The sequence below is a fragment of the Bos taurus genome, chromosome 21 (assembly GCF_002263795.3).
Source record: "Bos taurus isolate L1 Dominette 01449 registration number 42190680 breed Hereford chromosome 21, ARS-UCD2.0, whole genome shotgun sequence".
Classification (NCBI taxonomy): domain Eukaryota; kingdom Metazoa; phylum Chordata; class Mammalia; order Artiodactyla; family Bovidae; genus Bos; species Bos taurus.
In genome coordinates, this window is record NC_037348.1 from 45,617,860 (window position 1) to 45,630,809 (window position 12,950).

Sequence of the window (12,950 nt, forward strand, 5' to 3'; positions counted from 1 at the left end):
CCCACTGTATCAAGTCAAAGTGACCTCCACCAACTCTCCACCCTCCGTTCTGAGGGGCCCGGAGCCCGGGAGATCCCAGCTCATTGGGTTTAATGGAACTGATGGGCCTGGCGACTGGAAGCCGGGTTACTTCCTGGGAGAGGTGCCGCAGGAAACTGACAGATGGATGTCCCAAGCGCAGTCCTCCAGGGTGTGGAGCCTCGGGAGGCACGGGTCAGTCGGGCCATCCACGGGTCGGACTGAGACCTCCGCTCAGTTAGGAGGCCCTGCTGCGGGCCGCAGGGCGCACGTGACCTCCAGGAGCGTCCAAGCTGAGAACGACCCCTCCCCCACCCGCTCTGCAGACACGAGGGCGGGGACTCCGCCGCCCAGCTCCCGCTTCAGCCGGAGACCAGCCACCGGGAGGCTACGCCCCGCGCTCCAGGGAACGCGGTCCTTTTTGGCAGGGGCTGCGGCCAGGATACTGACCGCCGGCCTGTCAGCTCTAAAAGAAACAGGAAGTGCTCATAGGCCGGTCCCTCCTTGGCACTCTGGTCTTTTTCCAGGTCCAGAAAGCAATATCAAACGCACCCTGTTATGGTAATGTATGAGTCAGTTCTGTCCTGTTGGGGCTTCTCCCCCAGGTGCCCAGATGAATGGCTTGACAGGTGGGGGCAGGGACTGGAGAGTAAAGGGTCCTAGACTTTGCAAGCAGGAGGAGAGGTTGATAAGCTTCCGACCACCTCCCTAATCACCTTATATTGTAGACAAGGAAGGGACCTGGATTGCAAAATCAGTCTGGAAACCCGGACTCCCAGCACCCAGCAGCACCTTTGCACCCAACCCTCCTCTCTGGCACTGAGCTGTTTTCTGAGCAGTTTTTCTAAACCTCTTGCTGAAGGCCCACAGGCTCAGGTCAAAGAAGCTTTGTTGAAAAGTTGTTGCTGAGAAGCTGGGGAGAGACGACCCTGGCACATTAAGGGAAGTAGATGCCGCCTCCTGAAGCCCTTCCTGAGGAGCCTTGTAGGAATACATACCTTTTCTGAAATCTTCTGTTAATCGGGATCTCCCAAAGTAAACTGTAAGCTCTAACCTTCACCTGGGTCAGTCCACATTTCCTGGAGAATTTCAGTTCTCCTTCTTCCTGCACAGTACAATGTTGGCAATGCTTCCTAGGCAACATTCCAGCCTGCCTCATACCCAGCCTGAGCAGTGTGTGTTGAATTTGGTTGCATAGTCATCGTAGGACAGAAGCCACAGCAATCCAAGGACTGGGATTAAAGAAGGACTAGGTGCCGGTGCCCAGACCATCCCAGCTAGGACAGGGCCTTCTACCTCCCAGACAGGGATGAGGGTGGGTGCCGGATGAGCCGGGGCTAATAGGAATTGTTTTCTGAAGCAAAGCAGATAAGACTTCCTCTTGTCCCCACTACCCTACGACTAGTATCAGTGGTTGTATTATTGAGAGCTTATGGATCCTGTATGTTTGGATTGCTTCTTTCAACCCTGCAGGTTGGAACTACCAAAGCCCCAGTTTAAAGATGATCAAACTGAGGCCCAGAAAAGTTAAGTGGTGTGCTCAAGGCCTCATGGCTGGCAAGCGGTGAGGCTCAGAGGCCTCTGTTAACTACTCCGTTCTACTGCTCCCTCCTCCCCAAAGTGATATCCACGGTGGCCTCCCCGCTTTTGAGGGCACTGAGGTACCCGCTGAGCAGAGAGTCACAAAGGCTGCCCAGGCAAGGCAGACTCCAAAATCAAAAAGCCTTTTCTTTGTTGTGTTTCTTCCATGACCCCTGAGCTGTGAGAAGTCCTTGCCCAGCCTGTACCCATGGTTGCCCAGTGGGCCTCTGAGGTGAAAGTTCAGAAGTGAGAGGACAGCATGAGGAATGCATCCAGCCACCCCAGCCCTATCCGTGGCACTGCCTACTGTAGCGGGGGTTGGGGGGGAGGGTCGTCATGGAACCCTCACCAGAGAGCTTGGTTATTGAAACAGACTGCAAAACAATAAGGCTGGAAACCAAGCCAAGATGCAGGGCTGGAAAGCCAGAAAAAATAGGAAAGGTACCTCCCTTATCAAGATCACAGAGGCTCTGTTCAGGGAGCAGCTGGAACAAAAAGTTCCAATGAAAACTCAAAGCAGCCACTGAAGGAGACGGTGTTGGAGGAAAGAACATGTTTCCCAGGGCAGGGTCTGGGCCATCTTTCCTATGTCTGTGGATGGAGCCCACAGCACAGAAAAAGGGCACGTCCTGCTTAGAACTTACTGAACCTGAAGCAGCCCTAGCCGTCAACACCTGTGCTTTCCAACCTTCTGTGACATTTACTAGCCCACTCATTGTACTAATTTCTTAATTTAGGAAAAATGAAATAGAAAAAGTCTTGGGAAATCTAGGAAGCTCATTGCAGGAATACCTCAGAAAGATGACTCAGCACTTCTCCATTTCACAAAGGGAACCAGAAGTTTCGCAAATACAACGTTGTTCTTGCTAAATAAGGGGATTGAACCAGGAACCTGACACCTAAACTTTTTGCTAAGTGCCCCTGGGGCTCAGTTAGAAGATTCATTGTTGGCAGGAGGAGCGCTCTCACCTTTTCAAAGATGGTTGAGTCTGGAATGGCTGAGAGACTCGATTCAGCCAAGGATCACAAGTTGGTTCAGGCCTGGTAGCCAGCGTGTTTTTCTGGAACACCAGAGATTGTTGAACTATTGATCCATTTCTCAGACCAGAAGCAAGAGTGCCAACAGAAACTTTTCCTAGAAATAGGACATGAGCCTGTGTGTAGAGTATGGATGCATACTCAGCTGTGTCCGACTCTGCGACTCCATGCACTGTAGCCCACCAGGCTCCTCTGTCCATGGGATTCCCCATGCAAGAATACTGGAGTGGGTTGCTATTTCCTTCTTCAGGGAATCTTCCTGACTCAGGGATCGAACCCGAGTCTTTTGTTTCTCCTGCACTGGCAGGCAGATTCTTTACCACTGTGCCAACTGGGAGGCCCAAATAGGACATGAAATCCCAATCAAAAGCAAGTGTCCAAAAAAATCTTTTAATGACCGCATGGTCAGTGGTTTTCTAGTTTGTTCACTATGACATTTGCTCTTATAAATGTGTTTTGTAACAGGTATATGAACATTAACTATAATTCATCAAGAAATTAGATGAGTGGAAATAGAGTTTTATGTTTCTGTAGTAGCTTGTTTTGCCAAGTTACTTAAGTTGTTTATTTTTAAAAAGTACTTTCCCAGATGTCATGCCCTCCTTACCAGTGCTGTAATTTTCCTAATTTTGCACAGGCCTCACATATGATGTAGCCAGTGAGAGTTCAATTAGCTTTAGAACATCCCAGCTGTACATGCCACATCATATCACCTGCTTGCAGATGGCAACCACAGCATGGTTTGGTCTGGAGCTGACTGGAAGAGTTGAGAGAGTTCAAGACTTGTCCGAGAGTCCCCCCAAATCTCCCTGAGCCAGGGAACTGAGCCCAGCACTGCTGCAAACCCCGGGGACTCAGGACAGGGGGGTTTTCTAAGGCTGGATTTCTTCTTGCTCACATACACGCACATGCACAGATGCAAGCTCTTTATCAAGTGTAGTTTCTTCCTTACTGAGAACCACCTTTCTATAAAAAGAGGATGTCAGTTACTTCTCTTCGAAGCCATACTGGCCTTTAGTTGGCCCCAGAACTTCTCGCATTCGTCCTGCCCCCTCTTTGGGCTGGGAGTCAAAGCATTGCTCCCAAGAGCAGCCTGGCACTGGTTTTCCCCAAGGATTGGAAGTTCTCGAGAACAGGAGCCACAGTACACTTTTGGAAACTCCTTATAGCACTTTCAAAAAATATATATACTTTAAAAGTAACCAGGGGAGCAGCAAATGTTTTCAGTACTTTTAAAGCGTCCCCTAGTCTTGGTTCATGATATGTTTATGTATTTTTATATAGACTCAATCCTGTGTTTTTGTCCTTTCTGTCTTAACGTCCTACAGTGTACACAGCACACATTTCCATGTGATTCAGTTATTTGTTACTATGTAGTATAAACTACCCCAACATTTAGTGCCTGAAAGCATCCTTGATTTATGATTCCTCAAGATCTTGTGGGTTGGGGGGGGTTCTTCTGTGCCATATAGTATTATTCAAGTGGCTCCTTCAGCCAGGAGTTCTCCTGGGCACCTCTGTTCCTCTTTTTGAGCTGCCTCATTCACAGGTGTCTCCTCCTCCCACTGGCTAGTCAGGGCTTCCTTGAAGCATGGCAGCTGGGTCCTAAGAGAGACACCTTCCAAGAGAGCAGATCTAAAGCATCAGCGCTGATAAAGGCTGCTCTCTTACCATGCTTCCTTGGGCTTGTTGGCCATCATCAGGCACCTGGTTAAGGCCAGAGAGGATGTGGGAGGGACCACACAAGGGGACAGATTCTAGAAGACAGGCTTCCTGGGAGGGCACAGTCTATCTGCCACGCTGGAATAGCCTGCCACCACTTCCTTCTTATTCCAGCAGTTGAGTAATGGTTATGGATTTGACATTTTCAGGCTCAACTCTCTGAGAGCGGACCTGATGTTGGCATTGTGAATTTGCAGGGATGACATTAGACTCGTGCCTCCAGGCTAGTGCAGAAGTAAGAATCACTTACCAGTGAGTGAGCCTGGCTGTCAACAGAGCACCTGACTCTTACCAAGGCTGGGATGGCCTCCATTTGTCTTGGTTACAGGGTAGCTCTTGTAAAGTTGTGACAGGGGTTGAGGGGAGAAATCAATACCTTTTTATTTGTGCGGCTGGGGAAGGAGGACTTCATGTGAGAGGTAAAGATAGTGATGGTGAAAAAGGTGCAAGAGTAAGCACAAGACCTCTCGGTGATGACATGATTCCAGGGGTGAGGAGCTGGCTGTTTCCTAATGTTCAAATTTGGAGATTAGCAAAGGTCTTGAAACATATCCATTGCAAATGTTGGGTGGCTAGGCAATGGCACCCCACTCCAGTACTCTTTCCTGGAAAATCCCACGGGTGGAGGAGCCTGGTAGGCTGCAGTCCATGGGGTCGCTAAGAGTCGGACACGACTGAGCGACTTCACTTTCACTTTTCACTTTCATGCATTGGAGGAGGAAATGGCAACCCACTCCAGTGTTCTTGCCTGGAGAATCCCAGGGACGGGGGAGCCTGGTGGGCTGCCATCTATGGGGTCGCACAGAGTCGGACACGACTGAAGCGACTTAGCAGCAGTAGCAACTGTCTTCTTGTAATAAGTTTTTGCAGGGGGTGTAGGGGGGAGGGATAAATTAGGAGTATGGGACCAACAGATATACACTACTAAATATAAAATAGATAAAAAACAAGGATTTACTCCATAGCATGGAAAACTATCTTCAGTATTTTGTAATAACCTATAATGGAAAAGAATCTGAAAAAGAGAGAGTGTGTGTATATGTATGTATGTATATATATGTGTGTATGTATGTATATATATATATATATATATATAACTGAATCACTTTGCTGTGTACCTGAAAGGAACACAATATTAGATCAGTTATACTTCAATAATAAATAATTAATCTTTTGCTGATATGAATATAATTTAAATAAAAAAGGAAAATAATTCACCCAGTGGCAACTCTCCCATCTACAGAGCTCCTTTCTGAACACCTTTCAGAGAAGGTACGCACAGCCAGGACCGCTCACCGACCCAGCAGCAGTCGGTGATTCACAGCCCTGTCACTGTGTTTTTCCCAGGCTGTGGCCATATTCCTGCATGATATATTGTAAGTGTAAACATGGGCTAGGTACGTTTTTTGTTCTTTTAAAAATTCATCATACCTTTCTTTTTCCTATTCCATATCACAGTTTGGTTAACTCTTCCTCTGCAGGAGAACATCTCTCTAGGCTTTCTACACTGTTGCTGTTATAAATAGTACTGCTCTAAACATCTTTGCAAGTCTTTTATTTTAGATGATTTCCTTGAAGTAATAAATTTATACTCCCTGACCCACTTACCTCTAAAGTGGGTCAGGGAGTATATATGTATAGTTCTTGTTGCTTATTTCCAAACTGTTCCTAGACCCAAGCCACCCAAATATATTCCAGATATATTGGAGTCAGATATGAAACAAACAAACACCCCCACCCGCACTACGAAATCTAAGTGAAAGTGAAGTTGCTCAGTCATGTCCGACTCTTTGCGACCTCATGAAGCCTGCCAGGCTTCTCCGTCCATGGAATTTTCCAGGCAAGAGTACTGGAGTGGGTTGCCATTTCCTTCTCCAGGGGATCTTCCCAACCCAGGGATCAAAGCTGGGTCTCCCGCATTGCAGGCAGACGCTTTATGATCTGAGCCACCAGGGAAGCCCTCATGAAATCTAAAGGAAAACAATAGAAAACAATATAATTGTTGGAAGTGAAAAGACTTTCTAAGTCTAAAAGGGAAATGATCATGCAAGAAAATATTGATAGAGTTGATTTAAAAAATATTTTAAGCCACACTGAGCTGAGTAAAGACCATTTCCTGAGGCAATGAGGGAAATACACCTCCAAGCAAAGGCTGATGTCCTCTGCATTCCATTGAGATATAGGTAATGAAAAAAATCCCTTTCCAGGAACATCACAGAAGTAATGTGCCACTCTGCTTGGAAACCAGTTTGAGAATATATGTGGTACACCTGAAATGAACATTTCAACTAAGTCTGATGCTGTAATTATAAAGTCTTTAAGAATTTAAATAAAGCCTGGTAAAAGATATTGATAAGCAAAGTGACAAAATATTAAAATTCTTACAGTATGAATAAGTATGAAAGAAAAAACAGTATTACTTCAATATAAATAAAGGATACAAGTAGACAAATTACAAATAAAAGCAGAGTTCAGTTCAGTTGCTCAGTCGTGTCTGACTCTTTGCACCCCATGGACTGCAGCAGGCCAGGCTTCCCTGTCCATCACCAACTTCTAGATCTTGCTCAAACTCATATCCATTGAGTTGGTGATGCCATCCAACCATCTCATCCTCTCTTGCTCCCTTCTTCTCCTGCCTTCAATCTTTCCCAGCATCAGGGTCTTTTCCAGTGAGTCAGTTCTTTACATCAGTTGGTCGAAGTATTGGACTTCCAGCTTCAGCATCAGTCCTTCCAATGAATATTCAGGACTGATTTCCTTTAGGATTGACTGGTTGGATCTCCTTGCAGTCCAAGGGACTCTCAAGAGTCTTCTCCAACACCACAGTTCAAAAGCATCAATTCTTGAGCGCTCAGCTTTCTTTATAGTCCAACTCTGGAAAAACCATAGCTTTGACTAGACAGACCTTTATCAGCAAAGTAATGTTTCTGCTTTTTAATATTCTGTCTAGGTTGGCATAGCTTTTCTTCCGTGGAGCAAGCGTTTTTTAGTTTCATGGCTGCAATCACCATCTGCAGTGATTTTGGAGTTCCCCAGAAATAAAGTCTCTCACTGTTTCCATTGTTTCCCCATCTATTTGCCATGAAGTGATACGACCGGATGCCATGATCTTAGTTTTTTGAATATTGAGTTTTAAGCCAACTTTTTCACTCTCCTCTTTCACTTTTATCAAGAGGCTTTTCAGTTCCTCTTCACTTTCTGCCGTAAGTGTGGTGGTGTCATCTGCATATCTGAGGTTATTGATATTGGTTTTGAGGTTATTGATATTTCTCCTGGCAATTTCTTCCAGCTTGTGCTTCATCCAGACTGGGCATTTTGCATGATTTACTCTGCATATAAGTTAAATAATCAGGGTGACAATATACAGCCTTGACGTACTCCTTTTCCAGTTTGGAACCAGGCTGTTGTTCCATGTCCAGTTCTAACTGTTGCTTCTTGACCTGCATACAGATTTATCAGGAGGGAGGTCAGGTAGTCTGGTATTCTCTTCTTTAAGAATTTCCTACAGTTTGTTATGATCTACACAGTCAAGGATTTGGTGTAATCAGTAAGCAGAAGTAGGTGTTTTTCTAGAATTCTCTTGCTTTTTTGATCCAACGGATGTTGGCAATTTGATCCCTTTTCTAAATCCAGTTTCAACAACTGGAAGTCCACGGTTCACGTACTGTTGAAGCCTGGCTTGGAGAATTTTGAGCATTATTTTGCTAACGTGTGAGATGAGTGCAATTGTGCAGTAGTTTAAACATTCTTTGGCATTGCCCTTCTTTGGGATTGGAATGAAAACTGACCTTTTCTAGTCCTATGGCCACTGCTGAGTTTTCCTAATTTGCTGGCTTATTGAGTGCAGCACTTTCACAGCATCATCTTTAAGGATTTGAAATAGCTCAACTGGAATTCCATCACTTCCACTAGCTTTGTTCTTAGTGATGCTTCCTAAGACCCACTTGACTTCGCATTCCAGGATGTCTGGCTCTAGTCCATTGACCACACCATCATGGTTATCTGGGTCATGAATATCTTTTTTTGTAAAGTTCTTCTGTGTATTCTTGCCACCTCTTCTTAATATCTTCTGCTTCTGTTAGGTCCGTATCATTTCTGTCCTTTATTCTGCCCATCTTTGTATGAAATGTTCCCTTGGTATCGCTAATATTCTTGAAGAGATCTCTAGTCTTTCCCATTCTATTGTTTTCCTCTAATTCTTTGCATTGACCACTGAGGAAGGCTTTCTTAACTCTCCTTGCTATTCTTTGAAACTCTGCATTCAAATGGGTGTATTTTTCTTATTCTCCTTTGCCTTTCACATCTCTTCTTTTCTCAGCTATTTGCAAGGCCTCCTCAGACAACCATTTTGCCTTTTGGCATTTCTTTTTCTTGGGGATGGTCTTGATCACTGACTCCTGTATAATGTCATGAATCTTTGTCCATAGTTCTTCAGGCACTCTGTCTATCAGATCTAATCCCTTGAATCTATTTGTCACTTCCACTGGATAATTGTAAGGGATTTGATTTAGGTCATACTTGAATGGTCTAGTGGTTTTCCCTACTTTCTTCAATTTAAGTCTGAATTTGGCAATAAGGAGATCATGTCAGCTCCTGTCTTGTTTTTGCTGACTGTATAGAGCTTCTCCATCTTTGGCTGCAAAGAATATAATCAATCTGATTTTGGTATTGACCATCTGGTGATGTCCATGTGTAGAATCTTCTCTTGTGTTGTAGGAAGAGGGTGTTTGCTATGACCAGTGCGTTCTCTTGGCAGAACTCTGTTAGCCTTTGCCCTGCTTCATTTTGTACTCCAAGGCCAAATTTGCCTGTTACTCCAGGTATCTCTTGACTTCCTACTTTTGTGTTCCAGTCCCCTATGATGGAAAGGACATTTTTGGGGGGTGTTAATGCTAGAAGGGGAGAAGGCAATGGCACCCCACTCCAGTACTCTTGCCTGGAGAATCCCATGGATGGAGGACCCTGGTAGGCTGCAGTCCATTGGGTCACGAAGGGTTGGACACGACTGAGTGACCTCACTTTCACTTTTCACTTTCATGCATTGGAGAAGGAAATGGCAACCCACTCCAGTGTTTTCGCCTGGAGAATCCTAAGGATGGCGAAGCCTGGTGGGCTGCCGTCTGTGGGGTCGCACAGAGTCGGACATGACTGAAGCGACTTAGCAGCAGCAGCAGCAATGCTAGAAGGTCTTGTAGGTCTTTATAGAACTGTTAGCTTCAGCTTCTTCAGCCTTACTGGTTGGAGCATAGACTTGGATTACTGTGATACTGAATGGTTTGCCTTGGAAATGAATAGAGATCATTCTGTCATTTTTGAGATTGCACCCAAGTACTGCATTTTGGACTCTTTTGTTGACTATGAGGGCTACTCCATTTTATTAGAAGAAATAAAAGCACAATTATTATTAAATAATCAAAAAAGATATGATAATCAAAGAAATCCACATTTAAAAGAAGACATACTTTTCCATCTATCAAATTAGCTGACTTCAAAAATGTATCACATCCAGGATTAGGAAAAAAAAGTGCTGTTGCAGCACAAGTGTTCTTACTAACCCACTGCCTGGAGAAGGGAGACTGGCTCTGTGAGAGGGCACTGATTTAGCAATAGATGTAAGAACTGAGCAAGCACATGCCCTCTGACCCAGTACTTGGCCTTGTGAAACACCTCCCTAAGTATATAACCTTAAATGCGTAAGGTCCTCTATATTCAGCATCATTTCAAGTACTCAAAGAAGGAAATAAACTAAATATCTAATGTTAGAGACGTGATCAGGTCCATTACAATAGTCACTTGTTGAATGTTACGCAACACAGTCTGCTGACTGTGATGATGCTGAGCAGGAGAAATGAAAGCATGGAACAAAGCCTAGAGCGTGATGACCGTTATACAAATGAGAATGAAGTCAATTCTGCCAAGACTGGTACCAGGCGCTGGGTACGTGCCATTTAAGTATACGAAAGTGTACATGATGCATCGGGTGCCACAGGTGGTGGTTAAAGGGGGTTTCTGTTTTATGTCCAGAGTCCTATTTCATTCTGAAAGGAGGAAAGGATTGCAAGTAAAGATCACAGAATGTGATATGCCTGGAGGGGAAATGCTTTGATTGAGATGTACCAGTGTGATGGAATCAAAGGAGGCGTGCTTAAGAATCCTAGGGAAGATGAGGAAGGGGTTCTGCAGGCTGAAGAGGAGTTGGCCAGCTGCAGCCAGATGAGTGGGCCGCCGGGTGGGGGACAGAGGCCTTTTGGGCAGAGGGACCAGAAGAAGCAAGGGTGCACAGACAGACTGGGAGGTCGGGCAGCCAGGGTCCGCTTATAAAGGGCCTTGTGCCCACCCAAAGGACCTTATGAAGCATCTTGAGGATGCTGGAAGGCTCAGTCGGGGGCTCTATGAAGGTCAACTGGGGGAGAGAGGGACCCAAGGAGGCAGGGACCATCCTGAGGAGTCCTGGAAGCTCGGTGGTCAGCCCACCAGTCACTCACCTGCCCACGGCAGGCTCTCCCTCATGGGCAGGAGCATCAGATCCAGTTGGAAGGTCCTGGAGCTTCTGGGCGGTCACGTTGGAGAGCAGTATCAGGAGAGGAATAGTGATGGTCAGAGGTCTTGGCAAACTGCAGTCAGTGGGCTGGAAACATGGAGCAAGGGGAATCTAGTTGTCATTTTGGGGGTGTCCACTGCCCCGTCCTAAGAGCACTCTGACCCCCTTTTTGGAGATTGCCTCATCCCTACTTCCCTCAAAGAGAGCCACGGGGGCCAAATCCTTCCAGCTCCACCCCTACCCCAGCCCAGTCTTGACAGGAATGTGGCCTCTGCCTGGTCAATCAGATGTTCTTGCCCAAGACTTCAGATCCTGAGTGAGTGAGCTGAGGGCAGCAGGTGGTTAGAAGTCATTTAGGGAAGCAGCTACAGGAGAGCTGACTGCAGCTTTGGCATCCTGGCTGTGACCTTCTGGCTGACTAGAGCCCTCGATTCCTGGCTTCCCCAAGTCTGGACTCCCTAGTCTCTTGTCCATTTTGTGATCCTTCCATCCCCTGTGGGCTTCCACTAAATTCTCCTTTGCTTCAAAATTAGCTAGAGCTGGTTAATGGCTTACAGACAGAGAACAGGGCCCGAATCAACCACTCATCTGATGTGTTGATGTATTGGTAATTGGGAGCTGGTTGGAGTACCCCACACTTCTCTCTTTGCAGTACTTCTCGTACCTAATTCATCCCCCATCACCTCCAGCCAGATCTGTGTTTTCTCACCGCTGGACAACTGCAGCAGCTTGCTAGCTGGGCTCCCTTACAGCTCACTGTGCATCCTAAACTCTACTAAGTATCACTGTTGCACTTCACCCTGTGGCTTCCCTGCTCAGGAACCTAGTGTGACTCCTGATTGCCTGTAGGTCCAGTCCAGATGTGCATAGCCTTCTGTAATCTGGTCTTGCCTGTGCCATCTGCCCATAGGAGCTCTGTGGTCAGGCCAGGTGGGCACCCACTTGGCACATTCTGCTGCTGGAAAGCCTTGTCCTTGCTCATCTGTCCAAACCCTGGCAAGAATTTGGGGCTGAGAGTTGGCTCTCTGGATCTGGTTCAATGCCCTCAGAAACTTGCCTTGGTGAGGGGGTGGTCACTGACCCTCCCCGGGGGTGCTCCTGTTATCTGTAGAAGGCCTGGGATGGTTGCTGGTGGTTCCTCACAGTTCTGAATTGAAGCAATACTATTCAAGACCCCTTCCCCTGCTCCGTTGTTCACCATTTTTCTTCTTGAGGCCCTTTTTCCTTTCTCCATGCCTTTTTCCTCAGTACTAGAATTTTAAGGCATGCTCAACTAGGGGTTAATGTTTTTGAGAACAAACTAAAAATGGGAATAGTTTTTTCTTTTCCTGATAATTAAAGTAATAAATGCACAAAGTAGAGAGTAAAAGAACTCTCTCTCCTGAAAGTTTTAAAGTGTGATAATGGCACTCGAGTTATACATTAAATATACAGTGTTTATCTTTCAGGGATAAATACTAAGATATTTAAGGATGGACATATAATACGATGACTGGTGTTACTTCTAATGAGATGGAGGTAAGGAAATGGAGAGGTATAAATGAAAACAAAATTGCCCATGAGCTGATAACTGAAGCTAGAGATGAAAGTTCCTTTTAATATTCTACATTTGTATATATTTGAAATTCTCCATAATAAGTTACCAAAAACCCCTAAAAAACCCAACCACCCTAGAATCCAACCCCCCTGGAGATAAGCCCTATTAACTTCTTGGGACATTTGTCTCTCAGTTTTGACATCTGAACCCACTTCTTACATTTGGGGGATGCCCTAAGTTGAAGCAAAAATGCCAGGCACTCACGTTCCTAGTCTCCCTTGCACGGGCGCATGACCAAGCCTCCAGCAATCACACCCTTCTGCCTAGACCTTGAATCACAGGCTAATAATGATGGGAGGGATTGTGTGGAATCCATTCCAGCTGGAGTGGAACAGGCCAGGCTGCAGTGATGAGCTCACCAGCTCTTTTCTCTTGACTGTTCATACTGATGGGATTACTGTGCAAACTGCTCTGTGAGGTGTCTTTTTCCTCTTCTACTTGATAGCATGTGGA

General features: G+C 45.8%; 1 long non-coding RNA gene across 1 annotated transcript in view; it reads left to right on the forward strand.

Annotated features, from left to right (window-relative positions):
* The window catches only part of LOC132342138 (uncharacterized), a 54,747-nt gene extending 43,862 nt beyond the window's left edge, over positions 1-10,885 (forward strand). Inside the window, exon 2 of the long non-coding RNA XR_009492180.1 lies at positions 1-10,885. This exon is cut by the window's left edge and continues 18,418 nt beyond it. This is a non-coding gene — a long non-coding RNA (uncharacterized lncRNA).
* Positions 10,886-12,950: the final 2,065 nt, after the last annotated feature.